Source organism: Eubalaena glacialis, chromosome 7 (assembly GCF_028564815.1).
Source record: "Eubalaena glacialis isolate mEubGla1 chromosome 7, mEubGla1.1.hap2.+ XY, whole genome shotgun sequence".
Taxonomy (NCBI): domain Eukaryota; kingdom Metazoa; phylum Chordata; class Mammalia; order Artiodactyla; family Balaenidae; genus Eubalaena; species Eubalaena glacialis.
Window position 1 is genome coordinate 114118359 of NC_083722.1, and position 20683 is coordinate 114139041.

Below are 20683 nucleotides of genomic sequence, written 5' to 3' on the forward strand. Positions count from 1 at the left end.
AATTGCCAACAGCCACTCTGGAGAAGTGTACGGTGTGTCCTGAAACATGTAATAAGCACAGCTTCGAGAGCATAGGGCACTTCCACTCATGGGCGTATAAATCGGGAAACCTAAAAATCAACAAGACACAGGCACCCCAAAGTTTAGGGCTGCTCTGTTTCCAAGAACCTCCACTTCGGTACACCTTCAATATCCCAGGAAAGCGAAAAATGGATAAAGAAGTTGTGGTACTTAGGCACAATGGAATATCACTCAGCCATGAAATCAATGTCATAAGGCTAGTAGCAGCAGGATGAGTGGATTTAGGTACGATGACTCTCAGTGAAAAAAGTCACAGAGAAAAAGACACTTATCCTAAGATATCACTGAGAGAGGGAATGTCAAAATCGCTACACTTGAACGGAATTACAAAACAGAACAGAGTCACACATTTAGAAAACACACTATGGCTGCTTAACGGGAAAGGTGAGGTGGGGTGATGCATAAAACAAGGGTTTGAAATTAGCTCAGATACCGTTCCACAAGCCAAATATGTAATAGACAAGACCTACTCCCTGCTCAGTGAACTGGACTCAACAGCCCCTATTCACCGCCCAAGAATACATCTGACTAGTAAGAGTCTTAAAACCTATGTATTGATCTCTCTCTGGAAGTGAATCAAGAGGGTGTAAAGCGGCATAAACACAGCAGTGAAAAGCAGCTAAACCCCATTATAAAAATAGATTACTTAAAAAAAAACCCCATAAAACAAAGACAGTGAAAGAGAGAGAAATTCTTACAAAATCCGTTCAGGGGCTCTGATGCAACCTGGATTGACCATATCTAGACCCACAGCTGGATGAGACATAAGGCTGGACACTCTTGGGGCTGAGAGGATTGGTGAGCTTGGGTGAGCAAACGCAGACCCTTTAAAGTCATACTGCGTGGTACCCATGCCGTGGGTCCCAAATCTCCAGGTTCAAGGGCATCTTCCTACATCGAAAACATGCGTGGGAAACCCAGAAGATGGTACACCGTGTGATCGGGAAAGGTTTCTCAAACGCACCTCATTTCTCCTCTCCTTGTGCTCGGGTTCGCCATTCCAGCCGCTCGACTAACAATCTCCCTACTTGGAGAATCAGCACCTTTAACCTCCTGTTTCATACAGGTCGCAATTTGGCCTGAGGATGAACGGGAAGAGGGGGAACCAATGAGAGACTAGCTCTAGGTGTTGGGACAGGCACAGGTCACTCTATTTTCCCATCAGGAAGAAGAATGAACCACAGGCTCAGCCTGCCCCCCGGAACCAGAATACGGCCTGAAGCAATCCTGCGCTTTGGCGGCCAGCTCCCAAAAAAGCGAGTTGACAAATGGAGCTCAGGGGCACTGCAACTCACAAACCTGCAGAGTTATAAATGATAACTCTCGTCCACAAATATATTGAGGGAAGGCAACGAGGAGGATTGGAAAGCAAGGCAGAATTGCAGGAAACAGGTTTCAGGAGGCAGACTCGACTCGCCTTGAAAGCACATGAAAAGCGGCAAAGCGTTGACAATGATGCCCTTGGCCAAAAAGGGCGTATGCGTTTTTTCCTGAATATATTCAGGAAAAAACGCATACGCCCTTTTTGGCCAACCAGGCAAGCCGGAAAGGCAAATCAGCGCTACAAAGAAGTCTCGCTTGCCATCGGTCCAAAGGGCCATGCTGAAAAAAGTGTAAACACCAGAAATGCAGGACAGGCCATGGAGACATGGGAGCCTTGCTACGCTGATGGGCGGGCTGTAAATTGCCAACAGCCACTCTGGAGAAGTGTACGGTGTGTCCTGAAACATGTAATAAGCACAGCTTCGAGAGCATAGGGCACTTCCACTCATGGGCGTATAAATCGGGAAACCTAAAAATCAACAAGACACAGGCACCCCAAAGTTTAGGGCTGCTCTGTTTCCAAGAACCTCCACTTCGGTACACCTTCAATATCCCAGGAAAGCGAAAAATGGATAAAGAAGTTGTGGTACTTAGGCACAATGGAATATCACTCAGCCATGAAATCAATGTCATAAGGCTAGTAGCAGCAGGATGAGTGGATTTAGGTACGATGACTCTCAGTGAAAAAAGTCACAGAGAAAAAGACACTTATCCTAAGATATCACTGAGAGAGGGAATGTCAAAATCGCTACACTTGAACTGAATTACAAAACAGAACAGAGTCACACATTTAGAAAACACACTATGGCTGCTTAACGGGAAAGGTGAGGTGGGGTGATGCATAAAACAAGGGTTTGAAATTAGCTCAGATACCGTTCCACAAGCCAAATATGTAATAGACAAGACCTACTCCCTGCTCAGTGAACTGGACTCAACAGCCCCTATTCACCGCCCAAGAATACATCTGACTAGTAAGAGTCTTAAAACCTATGTATTGATCTCTCTCTGGAAGTGAATCAAGAGGGTGTAAAGCGGCATAAACACAGCAGTGAAAAGCAGCTAAACCCCATTATAAAAATAGATTACTTAAAAAAAAACCCCATAAAACAAAGACAGTGAAAGAGAGAGAAATTCTTACAAAATCCGTTCAGGGGCTCTGATGCAACCTGGATTGACCATATCTAGACCCACAGCTGGATGAGACATAAGGCTGGACACTCTTGGGGCTGAGAGGATTGGTGAGCTTGGGTGAGCAAACGCAGACCCTTTAAAGTCATACTGCGTGGTACCCATGCCGTGGGTCCCAAATCTCCAGGTTCAAGGGCATCTTCCTACATCGAAAACATGCGTGCGAAACCCAGAAGATGGTACACCGTGTGATCGGGAAAGGTTTCTCAAACGCACCTCATTTCTCCTCTCCTTGTGCTCGGGTTCGCCATTCCAGCCGCTCGACTAACAATCTCCCTACTTGGAGAATCAGCACCTTTAACCTCCTGTTTCATACAGGTCGCAATTTGGCCTGAGGATGAACGGGAAGAGGGGGAACCAATGAGAGACCAGCTCTAGGTGTTGGGACAGGCACAGGTCACTCTATTTTCCCATCAGGAAGAAGAATGAACCACAGGCTCAGCCTGCCCCCCGGAACCAGAATAGGGCCTGAAGCAATCCTGCGCTTTGGCGGCCAGCTCCCAAAAAAGCGAGTTGACAAATGGAGCTCAGGGGCACCGCAACTCACAAACCTGCAGAGTTATAAATGATAACTCTCGTCCACAAATATATTGAGGGAAGGCAACGAGGAGGATTGGAAAGCAAGGCAGAATTGCAGGAAACAGGTTTCAGGAGGCAGACTCGACTCGCCTTGAAAGCACATGAAAAGCGGCAAAGCGTTGACAATGATGCCCTTGGCCAAAAAGGGCGTATGCGTTTTTTCCTGAATATATTCAGGAAAAAACGCATACGCCCTTTTTGGCCAACCAGGCAAGCCGGAAAGGCAAATCAGCGCTACAAAGAAGTCTCGCTTGCCATCGGTCCAAAGGGCCATGCTGAAAAAAGTGTAAACACCAGAAATGCAGGACAGGCCATGGAGACATGGGAGCCTTGCTACGCTGATGGGCGGGCTGTAAATTGCCAACAGCCACTCTGGAGAAGTGTACGGTGTGTCCTGAAACATGTAATAAGCACAGCTTCGAGAGCATAGGGCACTTCCACTCATGGGCGTATAAATCGGGAAACCTAAAAATCAACAAGACACAGGCACCCCAAAGTTTAGGGCTGCTCTGTTTCCAAGAACCTCCACTTCGGTACACCTTCAATATCCCAGGAAAGCGAAAAATGGATAAAGAAGTTGTGGTACTTAGGCACAATGGAATATCACTCAGCCATGAAATCAATGTCATAAGGCTAGTAGCAGCAGGATGAGTGGATTTAGGTACGATGACTCTCAGTGAAAAAAGTCACAGAGAAAAAGACACTTATCCTAAGATATCACTGAGAGAGGGAATGTCAAAATCGCTACACTTGAACTGAATTACAAAACAGAACAGAGTCACACATTTAGAAAACACACTATGGCTGCTTAACGGGAAAGGTGAGGTGGGGTGATGCATAAAACAAGGGTTTGAAATTAGCTCAGATACCGTTCCACAAGCCAAATATGTAATAGACAAGACCTACTCCCTGCTCAGTGAACTGGACTCAACAGCCCCTATTCACCGCCCAAGAATACATCTGACTAGTAAGAGTCTTAAAACCTATGTATTGATCTCTCTCTGGAAGTGAATCAAGAGGGTGTAAAGCGGCATAAACACAGCAGTGAAAAGCAGCTAAACCCCATTATAAAAATAGATTACTTAAAAAAAAACCCCATAAAACAAAGACAGTGAAAGAGAGAGAAATTCTTACAAAATCCGTTCAGGGGCTCTGATGCAACCTGGATTGACCATATCTAGACCCACAGCTGGATGAGACATAAGGCTGGACACTCTTGGGGCTGAGAGGATTGGTGAGCTTGGGTGAGCAAACGCAGACCCTTTAAAGTCATACTGCGTGGTACCCATGCCGTGGGTCCCAAATCTCCAGGTTCAAGGGCATCTTCCTACATCGAAAACATGCGTGCGAAACCCAGAAGATGGTACACCGTGTGACCGGGAAAGGTTTCTCAAACGCACCTCATTTCTCCTCTCCTTGTGCTCGGGTTCGCCATTCCAGCCGCTCGACTAACAGTCTCCCTACTTGGAGAATCAGCACCTTTAACCTCCTGTTTCGGACAGGTCGCAATTTGGCCTGAGGATGAACGGGAAGAGGGGGAACCAATGAGAGACCAGCTCTAGGTGTTGGGACAGGCACAGGTCACTCTATTTTCCCATCAGGAAGAAGAATGAACCACAGGCTCAGCCTGCCCCCCGGAACCAGAATAGGGCCTGAAGCAATCCTGCGCTTTGGCGGCCAGCTCCCAAAAAAGCGAGTTGACAAATGGAGCTCAGGGGCACCGCAACTCACAAACCTGCAGAGTTATAAATGATAACTCTCGTCCACAAATATATTGAGGGAAGGCAACGAGGAGGATTGGAAAGCAAGGCAGAATTGCAGGAAACAGGTTTCAGGAGGCAGACTCGACTCGCCTTGAAAGCACATGAAAAGCGGCAAAGCGTTGACAATGATGCCCTTGGCCAAAAAGGGCGTATGCGTTTTTTCCTGAATATATTCAGGAAAAAACGCATACGCCCTTTTTGGCCAACCAGGCAAGCCGGAAAGGCAAATCAGCGCTACAAAGAAGTCTCGCTTGCCATCGGTCCAAAGGGCCATGCTGAAAAAAGTGTAAACACCAGAAATGCAGGACAGGCCATGGAGACATGGGAGCCTTGCTACGCTGATGGGCGGGCTGTAAATTGCCAACAGCCACTCTGGAGAAGTGTACGGTGTGTCCTGAAACATGTAATAAGCACAGCTTCGAGAGCATAGGGCACTTCCACTCATGGGCGTATAAATCGGGAAACCTAAAAATCAACAAGACACAGGCACCCCAAAGTTTAGGGCTGCTCTGTTTCCAAGAACCTCCACTTCGGTACACCTTCAATATCCCAGGAAAGCGAAAAATGGATAAAGAAGTTGTGGTACTTAGGCACAATGGAATATCACTCAGCCATGAAATCAATGTCATAAGGCTAGTAGCAGCAGGATGAGTGGATTTAGGTACGATGACTCTCAGTGAAAAAAGTCACAGAGAAAAAGACACTTATCCTAAGATATCACTGAGAGAGGGAATGTCAAAATCGCTACACTTGAACTGAATTACAAAACAGAACAGAGTCACACATTTAGAAAACACACTATGGCTGCTTAACGGGAAAGGTGAGGTGGGGTGATGCATAAAACAAGGGTTTGAAATTAGCTCAGATACCGTTCCACAAGCCAAATATGTAATAGACAAGACCTACTCCCTGCTCAGTGAACTGGACTCAACAGCCCCTATTCACCGCCCAAGAATACATCTGACTAGTAAGAGTCTTAAAACCTATGTATTGATCTCTCTCTGGAAGTGAATCAAGAGGGTGTAAAGCGGCATAAACACAGCAGTGAAAAGCAGCTAAACCCCATTATAAAAATAGATTACTTAAAAAAAAACCCCATAAAACAAAGACAGTGAAAGAGAGAGAAATTCTTACAAAATCCGTTCAGGGGCTCTGATGCAACCTGGATTGACCATATCTAGACCCACAGCTGGATGAGACATAAGGCTGGACACTCTTGGGGCTGAGAGGATTGGTGAGCTTGGGTGAGCAAACGCAGACCCTTTAAAGTCATACTGCGTGGTACCCATGCCGTGGGTCCCAAATCTCCAGGTTCAAGGGCATCTTCCTACATCGAAAACATGCGTGCGAAACCCAGAAGATGGTACACCGTGTGACCGGGAAAGGTTTCTCAAACGCACCTCATTTCTCCTCTCCTTGTGCTCGGGTTCGCCATTCCAGCCGCTCGACTAACAGTCTCCCTACTTGGAGAATCAGCACCTTTAACCTCCTGTTTCGGACAGGTCGCAATTTGGCCTGAGGATGAACGGGAAGAGGGGGAACCAATGAGAGACCAGCTCTAGGTGTTGGGACAGGCACAGGTCACTCTATTTTCCCATCAGGAAGAAGAATGAACCACAGGCTCAGCCTGCCCCCCGGAACCAGAATAGGGCCTGAAGCAATCCTGCGCTTTGGCGGCCAGCTCCCAAAAAAGCGAGTTGACAAATGGAGCTCAGGGGCACCGCAACTCACAAACCTGCAGAGTTATAAATGATAACTCTCGTCCACAAATATATTGAGGGAAGGCAACGAGGAGGATTGGAAAGCAAGGCAGAATTGCAGGAAACAGGTTTCAGGAGGCAGACTCGACTCGCCTTGAAAGCACATGAAAAGCGGCAAAGCGTTGACAATGATGCCCTTGGCCAAAAAGGGCGTATGCGTTTTTTCCTGAATATATTCAGGAAAAAACGCATACGCCCTTTTTGGCCAACCAGGCAAGCCGGAAAGGCAAATCAGCGCTACAAAGAAGTCTCGCTTGCCATCGGTCCAAAGGGCCATGCTGAAAAAAGTGTAAACACCAGAAATGCAGGACAGGCCATGGAGACATGGGAGCCTTGCTACGCTGATGGGCGGGCTGTAAATTGCCAACAGCCACTCTGGAGAAGTGTACGGTGTGTCCTGAAACATGTAATAAGCACAGCTTCGAGAGCATAGGGCACTTCCACTCATGGGCGTATAAATCGGGAAACCTAAAAATCAACAAGACACAGGCACCCCAAAGTTTAGGGCTGCTCTGTTTCCAAGAACCTCCACTTCGGTACACCTTCAATATCCCAGGAAAGCGAAAAATGGATAAAGAAGTTGTGGTACTTAGGCACAATGGAATATCACTCAGCCATGAAATCAATGTCATAAGGCTAGTAGCAGCAGGATGAGTGGATTTAGGTACGATGACTCTCAGTGAAAAAAGTCACAGAGAAAAAGACACTTATCCTAAGATATCACTGAGAGAGGGAATGTCAAAATCGCTACACTTGAACTGAATTACAAAACAGAACAGAGTCACACATTTAGAAAACACACTATGGCTGCTTAACGGGAAAGGTGAGGTGGGGTGATGCATAAAACAAGGGTTTGAAATTAGCTCAGATACCGTTCCACAAGCCAAATATGTAATAGACAAGACCTACTCCCTGCTCAGTGAACTGGACTCAACAGCCCCTATTCACCGCCCAAGAATACATCTGACTAGTAAGAGTCTTAAAACCTATGTATTGATCTCTCTCTGGAAGTGAATCAAGAGGGTGTAAAGCGGCATAAACACAGCAGTGAAAAGCAGCTAAACCCCATTATAAAAATAGATTACTTAAAAAAAAACCCCATAAAACAAAGACAGTGAAAGAGAGAGAAATTCTTACAAAATCCGTTCAGGGGCTCTGATGCAACCTGGATTGACCATATCTAGACCCACAGCTGGATGAGACATAAGGCTGGACACTCTTGGGGCTGAGAGGATTGGTGAGCTTGGGTGAGCAAACGCAGACCCTTTAAAGTCATACTGCGTGGTACCCATGCCGTGGGTCCCAAATCTCCAGGTTCAAGGGCATCTTCCTACATCGAAAACATGCGTGCGAAACCCAGAAGATGGTACACCGTGTGACCGGGAAAGGTTTCTCAAACGCACCTCATTTCTCCTCTCCTTGTGCTCGGGTTCGCCATTCCAGCCGCTCGACTAACAGTCTCCCTACTTGGAGAATCAGCACCTTTAACCTCCTGTTTCGGACAGGTCGCAATTTGGCCTGAGGATGAACGGGAAGAGGGGGAACCAATGAGAGACCAGCTCTAGGTGTTGGGACAGGCACAGGTCACTCTATTTTCCCATCAGGAAGAAGAATGAACCACAGGCTCAGCCTGCCCCCCGGAACCAGAATAGGGCCTGAAGCAATCCTGCGCTTTGGCGGCCAGCTCCCAAAAAAGCGAGTTGACAAATGGAGCTCAGGGGCACCGCAACTCACAAACCTGCAGAGTTATAAATGATAACTCTCGTCCACAAATATATTGAGGGAAGGCAACGAGGAGGATTGGAAAGCAAGGCAGAATTGCAGGAAACAGGTTTCAGGAGGCAGACTCGACTCGCCTTGAAAGCACATGAAAAGCGGCAAAGCGTTGACAATGATGCCCTTGGCCAAAAAGGGCGTATGCGTTTTTTCCTGAATATATTCAGGAAAAAACGCATACGCCCTTTTTGGCCAACCAGGCAAGCAGGAAAGGCAAATCAGCGCTACAAAGAAGTCTCGCTTGCCATCGGTCAAAAGGGCCATGCTGAAAAAAGTGTAAACACCAGAAATGCAGGACAGGCCATGGAGACATGGGAGCCTTGCTACGCTGATGGGCGGGCTGTAAATTGCCAACAGCCACTCTGGAGAAGTGTACGGTGTGTCCTGAAACATGTAATAAGCACAGCTTCGAGAGCATAGGGCACTTCCACTCATGGGCGTATAAATCGGGAAACCTAAAAATCAACAAGACACAGGCACCCCAAAGTTTAGGGCTGCTCTGTTTCCAAGAACCTCCACTTCGGTACACCTTCAATATCCCAGGAAAGCGAAAAATGGATAAAGAAGTTGTGGTACTTAGGCACAATGGAATATCACTCAGCCATGAAATCAATGTCATAAGGCTAGTAGCAGCAGGATGAGTGGATTTAGGTACGATGACTCTCAGTGAAAAAAGTCACAGAGAAAAAGACACTTATCCTAAGATATCACTGAGAGAGGGAATGTCAAAATCGCTACACTTGAACGGAATTACAAAACAGAACAGAGTCACACATTTAGAAAACACACTATGGCTGCTTAACGGGAAAGGTGAGGTGGGGTGATGCATAAAACAAGGGTTTGAAATTAGCTCAGATACCGTTCCACAAGCCAAATATGTAATAGACAAGACCTACTCCCTGCTCAGTGAACTGGACTCAACAGCCCCTATTCACCGCCCAAGAATACATCTGACTAGTAAGAGTCTTAAAACCTATGTATTGATCTCTCTCTGGAAGTGAATCAAGAGGGTGTAAAGCGGCATAAACACAGCAGTGAAAAGCAGCTAAACCCCATTATAAAAATAGATTACTTAAAAAAAAACCCCATAAAACAAAGACAGTGAAAGAGAGAGAAATTCTTACAAAATCCGTTCAGGGGCTCTGATGCAACCTGGATTGACCATATCTAGACCCACAGCTGGATGAGACATAAGGCTGGACACTCTTGGGGCTGAGAGGATTGGTGAGCTTGGGTGAGCAAACGCAGACCCTTTAAAGTCATACTGCGTGGTACCCATGCCGTGGGTCCCAAATCTCCAGGTTCAAGGGCATCTTCCTACATCGAAAACATGCGTGCGAAACCCAGAAGATGGTACACCGTGTGACCGGGAAAGGTTTCTCAAACGCACCTCATTTCTCCTCTCCTTGTGCTCGGGTTCGCCATTCCAGCCGCTCGACTAACAGTCTCCCTACTTGGAGAATCAGCACCTTTAACCTCCTGTTTCGGACAGGTCGCAATTTGGCCTGAGGATGAACGGGAAGAGGGGGAACCAATGAGAGACCAGCTCTAGGTGTTGGGACAGGCACAGGTCACTCTATTTTCCCATCAGGAAGAAGAATGAACCACAGGCTCAGCCTGCCCCCCGGAACCAGAATAGGGCCTGAAGCAATCCTGCGCTTTGGCGGCCAGCTCCCAAAAAAGCGAGTTGACAAATGGAGCTCAGGGGCACCGCAACTCACAAACCTGCAGAGTTATAAATGATAACTCTCGTCCACAAATATATTGAGGGAAGGCAACGAGGAGGATTGGAAAGCAAGGCAGAATTGCAGGAAACAGGTTTCAGGAGGCAGACTCGACTCGCCTTGAAAGCACATGAAAAGCGGCAAAGCGTTGACAATGATGCCCTTGGCCAAAAAGGGCGTATGCGTTTTTTCCTGAATATATTCAGGAAAAAACGCATACGCCCTTTTTGGCCAACCAGGCAAGCAGGAAAGGCAAATCAGCGCTACAAAGAAGTCTCGCTTGCCATCGGTCAAAAGGGCCATGCTGAAAAAAGTGTAAACACCAGAAATGCAGGACAGGCCATGGAGACATGGGAGCCTTGCTACGCTGATGGGCGGGCTGTAAATTGCCAACAGCCACTCTGGAGAAGTGTACGGTGTGTCCTGAAACATGTAATAAGCACAGCTTCGAGAGCATAGGGCACTTCCACTCATGGGCGTATAAATCGGGAAACCTAAAAATCAACAAGACACAGGCACCCCAAAGTTTAGGGCTGCTCTGTTTCCAAGAACCTCCACTTCGGTACACCTTCAATATCCCAGGAAAGCGAAAAATGGATAAAGAAGTTGTGGTACTTAGGCACAATGGAATATCACTCAGCCATGAAATCAATGTCATAAGGCTAGTAGCAGCAGGATGAGTGGATTTAGGTACGATGACTCTCAGTGAAAAAAGTCACAGAGAAAAAGACACTTATCCTAAGATATCACTGAGAGAGGGAATGTCAAAATCGCTACACTTGAACGGAATTACAAAACAGAACAGAGTCACACATTTAGAAAACACACTATGGCTGCTTAACGGGAAAGGTGAGGTGGGGTGATGCATAAAACAAGGGTTTGAAATTAGCTCAGATACCGTTCCACAAGCCAAATATGTAATAGACAAGACCTACTCCCTGCTCAGTGAACTGGACTCAACAGCCCCTATTCACCGCCCAAGAATACATCTGACTAGTAAGAGTCTTAAAACCTATGTATTGATCTCTCTCTGGAAGTGAATCAAGAGGGTGTAAAGCGGCATAAACACAGCAGTGAAAAGCAGCTAAACCCCATTATAAAAATAGATTACTTAAAAAAAAAACCCATAAAACAAAGACAGTGAAAGAGAGAGAAATTCTTACAAAATCCGTTCAGGGGCTCTGATGCAACCTGGATTGACCATATCTAGACCCACAGCTGGATGAGACATAAGGCTGGACACTCTTGGAGCTGAGAGGATTGGTGAGCTTGGGTGAGCAAACGCAGACCCTTTAAAGTCATACTGCGTGGTACCCATGCCGTGGGTCCCAAATCTCCAGGTTCAAGGGCATCTTCCTACATCGAAAACATGCGTGCGAAACCCAGAAGATGGTACACCGTGTGATCGGGAAAGGTTTCTCAAACGCACCTCATTTCTCCTCTCCTTGTGCTCGGGTTCGCCATTCCAGCCGCTCGACTAACAATCTCCCTACTTGGAGAATCAGCACCTTTAACCTCCTGTTTCATACAGGTCGCAATTTGGCCTGAGGATGAACGGGAAGAGGGGGAACCAATGAGAGACTAGCTCTAGGTGTTGGGACAGGCACAGGTCACTCTATTTTCCCATCAGGAAGAAGAATGAACCACAGGCTCAGCCTGCCCCCCGGAACCAGAATAGGGCCTGAAGCAATCCTGCGCTTTGGCGGCCAGCTCCCAAAAAAGCGAGTTGACAAATGGAGCTCAGGGGCACTGCAACTCACAAACCTGCAGAGTTATAAATGATAACTCTCGTCCACAAATATATTGAGGGAAGGCAACGAGGAGGATTGGAAAGCAAGACAGAATTGCAGGAAACAGGTTTCAGGAGGCAGACTCGACTCGCCTTGAAAGCACATGAAAAGCGGCAAAGCGTTGACAATGATGCCCTTGGCCAAAAAGGGCGTATGCGTTTTTTCCTGAATATATTCAGGAAAAAACGCATACGCCCTTTTTGGCCAACCAGGCAAGCCGGAAAGGCAAATCAGCGCTATAAAGAAGTCTCGCTTGCCATCGGTCAAAAGGGCCATGCTGAAAAAAGTGTACACACCAGAAATGCAGGACAGGCCATGGAGACAAGGGAGCCTTGCTACGCTGATGGGCGGGCTGTAAATTGCCAACAGCCACTCTGGAGAAGTGTACGGTGTGTCCTGAAACATGTAATAAGCACAGCTTCGAGAGCATAGGGCACTTCCACTCATGGGCGTATAAATCGGGAAACCTAAAAATCAACAAGACACAGGCACCCCAAAGTTTAGGGCTGCTCTGTTTCCAAGAACCTCCACTTCGGTACACCTTCAATATCCCAGGAAAGCGAAAAATGGATAAAGAAGTTGTGGTACTTAGGCACAATGGAATATCACTCAGCCATGAAATCAATGTCATAAGGCTAGTAGCAGCAGGATGAGTGGATTTAGGTACGATGACTCTCAGTGAAAAAAGTCACAGAGAAAAAGACACTTATCCTAAGATATCACTGAGAGAGGGAATGTCAAAATCGCTACACTTGAACGGAATTACAAAACAGAACAGAGTCACACATTTAGAAAACACACTATGGCTGCTTAACGGGAAAGGTGAGGTGGGGTGATGCATAAAACAAGGGTTTGAAATTAGCTCAGATACCGTTCCACAAGCCAAATATGTAATAGACAAGACCTACTCCCTGCTCAGTGAACTGGACTCAACAGCCCCTATTCACCGCCCAAGAATACATCTGACTAGTAAGAGTCTTAAAACCTATGTATTGATCTCTCTCTGGAAGTGAATCAAGAGGGTGTAAAGCGGCATAAACACAGCAGTGAAAAGCAGCTAAACCCCATTATAAAAATAGATTACTTAAAAAAAAACCCCATAAAACAAAGACAGTGAAAGAGAGAGAAATTCTTACAAAATCCGTTCAGGGGCTCTGATGCAACCTGGATTGACCATATCTAGACCCACAGCTGGATGAGACATAAGGCTGGACACTCTTGGGGCTGAGAGGATTGGTGAGCTTGGGTGAGCAAACGCAGACCCTTTAAAGTCATACTGCGTGGTACCCATGCCGTGGGTCCCAAATCTCCAGGTTCAAGGGCATCTTCCTACATCGAAAACATGCGTGCGAAACCCAGAAGATGGTACACCGTGTGACCGGGAAAGGTTTCTCAAACGCACCTCATTTCTCCTCTCCTTGTGCTCGGGTTCGCCATTCCAGCCGCTCGACTAACAGTCTCCCTACTTGGAGAATCAGCACCTTTAACCTCCTGTTTCGGACAGGTCGCAATTTGGCCTGAGGATGAACGGGAAGAGGGGGAACCAATGAGAGACCAGCTCTAGGTGTTGGGACAGGCACAGGTCACTCTATTTTCCCATCAGGAAGAAGAATGAACCACAGGCTCAGCCTGCCCCCCGGAACCAGAATAGGGCCTGAAGCAATCCTGCGCTTTGGCGGCCAGCTCCCAAAAAAGCGAGTTGACAAATGGAGCTCAGGGGCACCGCAACTCACAAACCTGCAGAGTTATAAATGATAACTCTCGTCCACAAATATATTGAGGGAAGGCAACGAGGAGGATTGGAAAGCAAGGCAGAATTGCAGGAAACAGGTTTCAGGAGGCAGACTCGACTCGCCTTGAAAGCACATGAAAAGCGGCAAAGCGTTGACAATGATGCCCTTGGCCAAAAAGGGCGTATGCGTTTTTTCCTGAATATATTCAGGAAAAAACGCATACGCCCTTTTTGGCCAACCAGGCAAGCCGGAAAGGCAAATCAGCGCTACAAAGAAGTCTCGCTTGCCATCGGTCCAAAGGGCCATGCTGAAAAAAGTGTAAACACCAGAAATGCAGGACAGGCCATGGAGACATGGGAGCCTTGCTACGCTGATGGGCGGGCTGTAAATTGCCAACAGCCACTCTGGAGAAGTGTACGGTGTGTCCTGAAACATGTAATAAGCACAGCTTCGAGAGCATAGGGCACTTCCACTCATGGGCGTATAAATCGGGAAACCTAAAAATCAACAAGACACAGGCACCCCAAAGTTTAGGGCTGCTCTGTTTCCAAGAACCTCCACTTCGGTACACCTTCAATATCCCAGGAAAGCGAAAAATGGATAAAGAAGTTGTGGTACTTAGGCACAATGGAATATCACTCAGCCATGAAATCAATGTCATAAGGCTAGTAGCAGCAGGATGAGTGGATTTAGGTACGATGACTCTCAGTGAAAAAAGTCACAGAGAAAAAGACACTTATCCTAAGATATCACTGAGAGAGGGAATGTCAAAATCGCTACACTTGAACTGAATTACAAAACAGAACAGAGTCACACATTTAGAAAACACACTATGGCTGCTTAACGGGAAAGGTGAGGTGGGGTGATGCATAAAACAAGGGTTTGAAATTAGCTCAGATACCGTTCCACAAGCCAAATATGTAATAGACAAGACCTACTCCCTGCTCAGTGAACTGGACTCAACAGCCCCTATTCACCGCCCAAGAATACATCTGACTAGTAAGAGTCTTAAAACCTATGTATTGATCTCTCTCTGGAAGTGAATCAAGAGGGTGTAAAGCGGCATAAACACAGCAGTGAAAAGCAGCTAAACCCCATTATAAAAATAGATTACTTAAAAAAAAAACCCATAAAACAAAGACAGTGAAAGAGAGAGAAATTCTTACAAAATCCGTTCAGGGGCTCTGATGCAACCTGGATTGACCATATCTAGACCCACAGCTGGATGAGACATAAGGCTGGACACTCTTGGGGCTGAGAGGATTGGTGAGCTTGGGTGAGCAAACGCAGACCCTTTAAAGTCATACTGCGTGGTACCCATGCCGTGGGTCCCAAATCTCCAGGTTCAAGGGCATCTTCCTACATCGAAAACATGCGTGCGAAACCCAGAAGATGGTACACCGTGTGACCGGGAAAGGTTTCTCAAACGCACCTCATTTCTCCTCTCCTTGTGCTCGGGTTCGCCATTCCAGCCGCTCGACTAACAGTCTCCCTACTTGGAGAATCAGCACCTTTAACCTCCTGTTTCGGACAGGTCGCAATTTGGCCTGAGGATGAACGGGAAGAGGGGGAACCAATGAGAGACCAGCTCTAGGTGTTGGGACAGGCACAGGTCACTCTATTTTCCCATCAGGAAGAAGAATGAACCACAGGCTCAGCCTGCCCCCCGGAACCAGAATAGGGCCTGAAGCAATCCTGCGCTTTGGCGGCCAGCTCCCAAAAAAGCGAGTTGACAAATGGAGCTCAGGGGCACCGCAACTCACAAACCTGCAGAGTTATAAATGATAACTCTCGTCCACAAATATATTGAGGGAAGGCAACGAGGAGGATTGGAAAGCAAGGCAGAATTGCAGGAAACAGGTTTCAGGAGGCAGACTCGACTCGCCTTGAAAGCACATGAAAAGCGGCAAAGCGTTGACAATGATGCCCTTGGCCAAAAAGGGCGTATGCGTTTTTTCCTGAATATATTCAGGAAAAAACGCATACGCCCTTTTTGGCCAACCAGGCAAGCAGGAAAGGCAAATCAGCGCTACAAAGAAGTCTCGCTTGCCATCGGTCAAAAGGGCCATGCTGAAAAAAGTGTAAACACCAGAAATGCAGGACAGGCCATGGAGACATGGGAGCCTTGCTACGCTGATGGGCGGGCTGTAAATTGCCAACAGCCACTCTGGAGAAGTGTACGGTGTGTCCTGAAACATGTAATAAGCACAGCTTCGAGAGCATAGGGCACTTCCACTCATGGGCGTATAAATCGGGAAACCTAAAAATCAACAAGACACAGGCACCCCAAAGTTTAGGGCTGCTCTGTTTCCAAGAACCTCCACTTCGGTACACCTTCAATATCCCAGGAAAGCGAAAAATGGATAAAGAAGTTGTGGTACTTAGGCACAATGGAATATCACTCAGCCATGAAATCAATGTCATAAGGCTAGTAGCAGCAGGATGAGTGGATTTAGGTACGATGACTCTCAGTGAAATAAGTCACAGAGAAAAAGACACTTATCCTAAGATATCACTGAGAGAGGGAATGTCAAAATCGCTACACTTGAACGGAATTACAAAACAGAACAGAGTCACACATTTAGAAAACACACTATGGCTGCTTAACGGGAAAGGTGAGGTGGGGTGATGCATAAAACAAGGGTTTGAAATTAGCTCAGATACCGTTCCACAAGCCAAATATGTAATAGACAAGACCTACTCCCTGCTCAGTGAACTGGACTCAACAGCCCCTATTCACCGCCCAAGAATACATCTGACTAGTAAGAGTCTTAAAACCTATGTATTGATCTCTCTCTGGAAGTGAATCAAGAGGGTGTAAAGCGGCATAAACACAGCAGTGAAAAGCAGCTAAACCCCATTATAAAAATAGATTACTTAAAAAAAAACCCCATAAAACAAAGACAGTGAAAGAGAGAGAAATTCTTACAAAATCCGTTCAGGGGCTCTGATGCAACCTGGATTGACCATATCTAGACCCACAGCTGGATGAGACATAAGGCTGGACACTCTTGGAGCTGAGAGGATTGGTGAGCTTGGGTGAGCAAACGCAGACCCTTTAAAGTCATACTGCGTGGTACCCATGCCGTGGGTCCCAAATCTCCAGGTTCAAGGGCATCTTCCTACATCGAAAACATGCGTGCGAAACCCAGAAGATGGTACACCGTGTGATCGGGAAAGGTTTCTCAAACGCACCTCATTTCTCCTCTCCTTGTGCTCGGGTTCGCCATTCCAGCCGCTCGACTAACAATCTCCCTACTTGGAGAATCAGCACCTTTAACCTCCTGTTTCATACAGGTCGCAATTTGGCCTGAGGATGAACGGGAAGAGGGGGAACCAATGAGAGACTAGCTCTAGGTGTTGGGACAGGCACAGGTCACTCTATTTTCCCATCAGGAAGAAGAATGAACCACAGGCTCAGCCTGCCCCCCGGAACCAGAATAGGGCCTGAAGCAATCCTGCGCTTTGGCGGCCAGCTCCCAAAAAAGCGAGTTGACAAATGGAGCTCAGGGGCACTGCAACTCACAAACCTGCAGAGTTATAAATGATAACTCTCGTCCACAAATATATTGAGGGAAGGCAACGAGGAGGATTGGAAAGCAAGACAGAATTGCAGGAAACAGGTTTCAGGAGGCAGACTCGACTCGCCTTGAAAGCACATGAAAAGCGGCAAAGCGTTGACAATGATGCCCTTGGCCAAAAAGGGCGTATGCGTTTTTTCCTGAATATATTCAGGAAAAAACGCATACGCCCTTTTTGGCCAACCAGGCAAGCCGGAAAGGCAAATCAGCGCTATAAAGAAGTCTCGCTTGCCATCGGTCAAAAGGGCCATGCTGAAAAAAGTGTACACACCAGAAATGCAGGACAGGCCATGGAGACAAGGGAGCCTTGCTACGCTGATGGGCGGGCTGTAAATTGCCAACAGCCACTCTGGAGAAGTGTACGGTGTGTCCTGAAACATGTAATAAGCACAGCTTCGAGAGCATAGGGCACTTCCACTCATGGGCGTATAAATCGGGAAACCTAAAAATCAACAAGACACAGGCACCCCAAAGTTTAGGGCTGCTCTGTTTCCAAGAACCTCCACTTCGGTACACCTTCAATATCCCAGGAAAGCGAAAAATGGATAAAGAAGTTGTGGTACTTAGGCACAATGGAATATCACTCAGCCATGAAATCAATGTCATAAGGCTAGTAGCAGCAGGATGAGTGGATTTAGGTACGATGACTCTCAGTGAAAAAAGTCACAGAGAAAAAGACACTTATCCTAAGATATCACTGAGAGAGGGAATGTCAAAATCGCTACACTTGAACGGAATTACAAAACAGAACAGAGTCACACATTTAGAAAACACACTATGGCTGCTTAACGGGAAAGGTGAGGTGGGGTGATGCATAAAACAAGGGTTTGAAATTAGCTCAGATACCGTTCCACAAGCCAAATATGTAATAGACAAGACCTACTCCCTGCTCAGTGAACTGGACTCAACAGCCCCTATTCACCGCCCAAGAATACATCTGACTAGTAAGAGTCTTAAAACCTATGTATTGATCTCTCTCTGGAAGTGAATCAAGAGGGTGTAAAGCGGCATAAACACAGCAGCGAAAAGCAGCTAAACCCCATTATAAAAATAGATTACTTAAAAAAAAAACCCATAAAACAAAGACAGTGAAAGAGAGAGAAATTCTTACAAAATCCGTTCAGGGGCTCTGATGCAACCTGGATTGACCATATCTAGACCCACAGCTGGATGAGACATAAGGCTGGACACTCTTGGAGCTGAGAGGATTGGTGAGCTTGGGTGAGCAAACGCAGACCCTTTAAAGTCATACTGCGTGGTACCCATGCCGTGGGTCCCAAATCTCCAGGTTCAAGGGCATCTTCCTACATCGAAAACATGCGTGCGAAACCCAGAAGATGGTACACCGTGTGATCGGGAAAGGTTTCTCAAACGCACCTCATTTCTCCTCTCCTTGTGCTCGGGTTCGCCATTCCAGCCGCTCGACTAACAATCTCCCTACTTGGAGAATCAGCACCTTTAACCTCCTGTTTCATACAGGTCGCAATTTGGCCTGAGGATGAACGGGAAGAGGGGGAACCAATGAGAGACTAGCTCTAGGTGTTGGGACAGGCACAGGTCACTCTATTTTCCCATCAGGAAGAAGAATGAACCACAGGCTCAGCCTGCCCCCCGGAACCAGAATACGGCCTGAAGCAATCCTGCGCTTTGGCGGCCAGCTCCCAAAAAAGCGAGTTGACAAATGGAGCTCAGGGGCACTGCAACTCACAAACCTGCAGAGTTATAAATGATAACTCTCGTCCACAAATATATTGAGGGAAGGCAACGAGGAGGATTGGAAAGCAAGGCAGAATTGCAGGAAACAGGTTTCAGGAGGCAGACTCGACTCGCCTTGAAAGCACATGAAAAGCGGCAAAGCGTTGACAATGATGCCCTTGGCCAAAAAGGGCGTATGCGTTTTTTCCTGAATATATTCAGGAAAAAACGCATACGCCCTTTTTGGCCAACCAGGCAAGCCGGAAAGGCAAATCAGCGCTACAAAGAAGTCTCGCTTGCCATCGGTCCAAAGGGCCATGCTGAAAAAAGTGTAAACACCAGAAATGCAGGACAGGCCATGGAGACATGGGAGCCTTGCTACGCTGATGGGCGGGCTGTAAATTGCCAACAGCCACTCTGGAGAAGTGTACGGTGTGTCCTGAAACATGTAATAAGCACAGCTTCGAGAGCATAGGGCACTTCCACTCATGGGCGTATAAATCGGGAAACCTAAAAATCAACAAGACACAGGCACCCCAAAGTTTAGGGCTGCTCTGTTTCCAAGAACCTCCACTTCGGTACACCTTCAATATCCCAGGAAAGCGAAAAATGGATAAAGAAGTTGTGGTACTTAGGCACAATGGAATATCACTCAGCCATGAAATCAATGTCATAAGGCTAGTAGCAGCAGGATGAGTGGATTTAGGTACGATGACTCTCAGTGAAAAAAGTCACAGAGAAAAAGACACTTATCCTAAGATATCACTGAGAGAGGGAATGTCAAAATCGCTACACTTGAACTGAATTACAAAACAGAACAGAGTCACACATTTAGAAAACACACTATGGCTGCTTAACGGGAAAGGTGAGGTGGGGTGATGCATAAAACAAGGGTTTGAAATTAGCTCAGATACCGTTCCACAAGCCAAATATGTAATAGACAAGACCTACTCCCTGCTCAGTGAACTGGACTCAACAGCCCCTATTCACCGCCCAAGAATACATCTGACTAGTAAGAGTCTTAAAACCTATGTATTGATCTCTCTCTGGAAGTGAATCAAGAGGGTGTAAAGCGGCATAAACACAGCAGTGAAAAGCAGCTAAACCCCATTATAAAAATAGATTACTTAAAAAAAAACCCCATAAAACAAAGACAGTGAAAGAGAGAGAAATTCTTACAAAATCCGTTCAGGGGCTCTGATGCAACCTGGATTGACCATATCTAGACCCACAGCTGGATGAGACATAAGGCTGGACACTCTTGGGGCTGAGAGGATTGGTGAGCTTGGGTGAGCAAACGCAGACCCTTTAAAGTCATACTGCGTGGTACCCATGCCGTGGGTCCCAAATCTCCAGGTTCAAGGGCATCTTCCTACATCGAAAACATGCGTGCGAAACCCAGAAGATGGTACACCGTGTGATCGGGAAAGGTTTCTCAAACGCACCTCATTTCTCCTCTCCTTGTGCTCGGGTTCGCCATTCCAGCCGCTCGACTAACAATCTCCCTACTTGGAGAATCAGCACCTTTAACCTCCTGTTTCGGACAGGTCGCAATTTGGCCTGAGGATGAACGGGAAGAGGGGGAACCAATGAGAGACCAGCTCTAGGTGTTGGGATAGGCACAGTTCACTCTATTTTCCCATCAGGAAGAAGAATGAACCACAGGCTCAGCCTGCCCCCCGGAACCAGA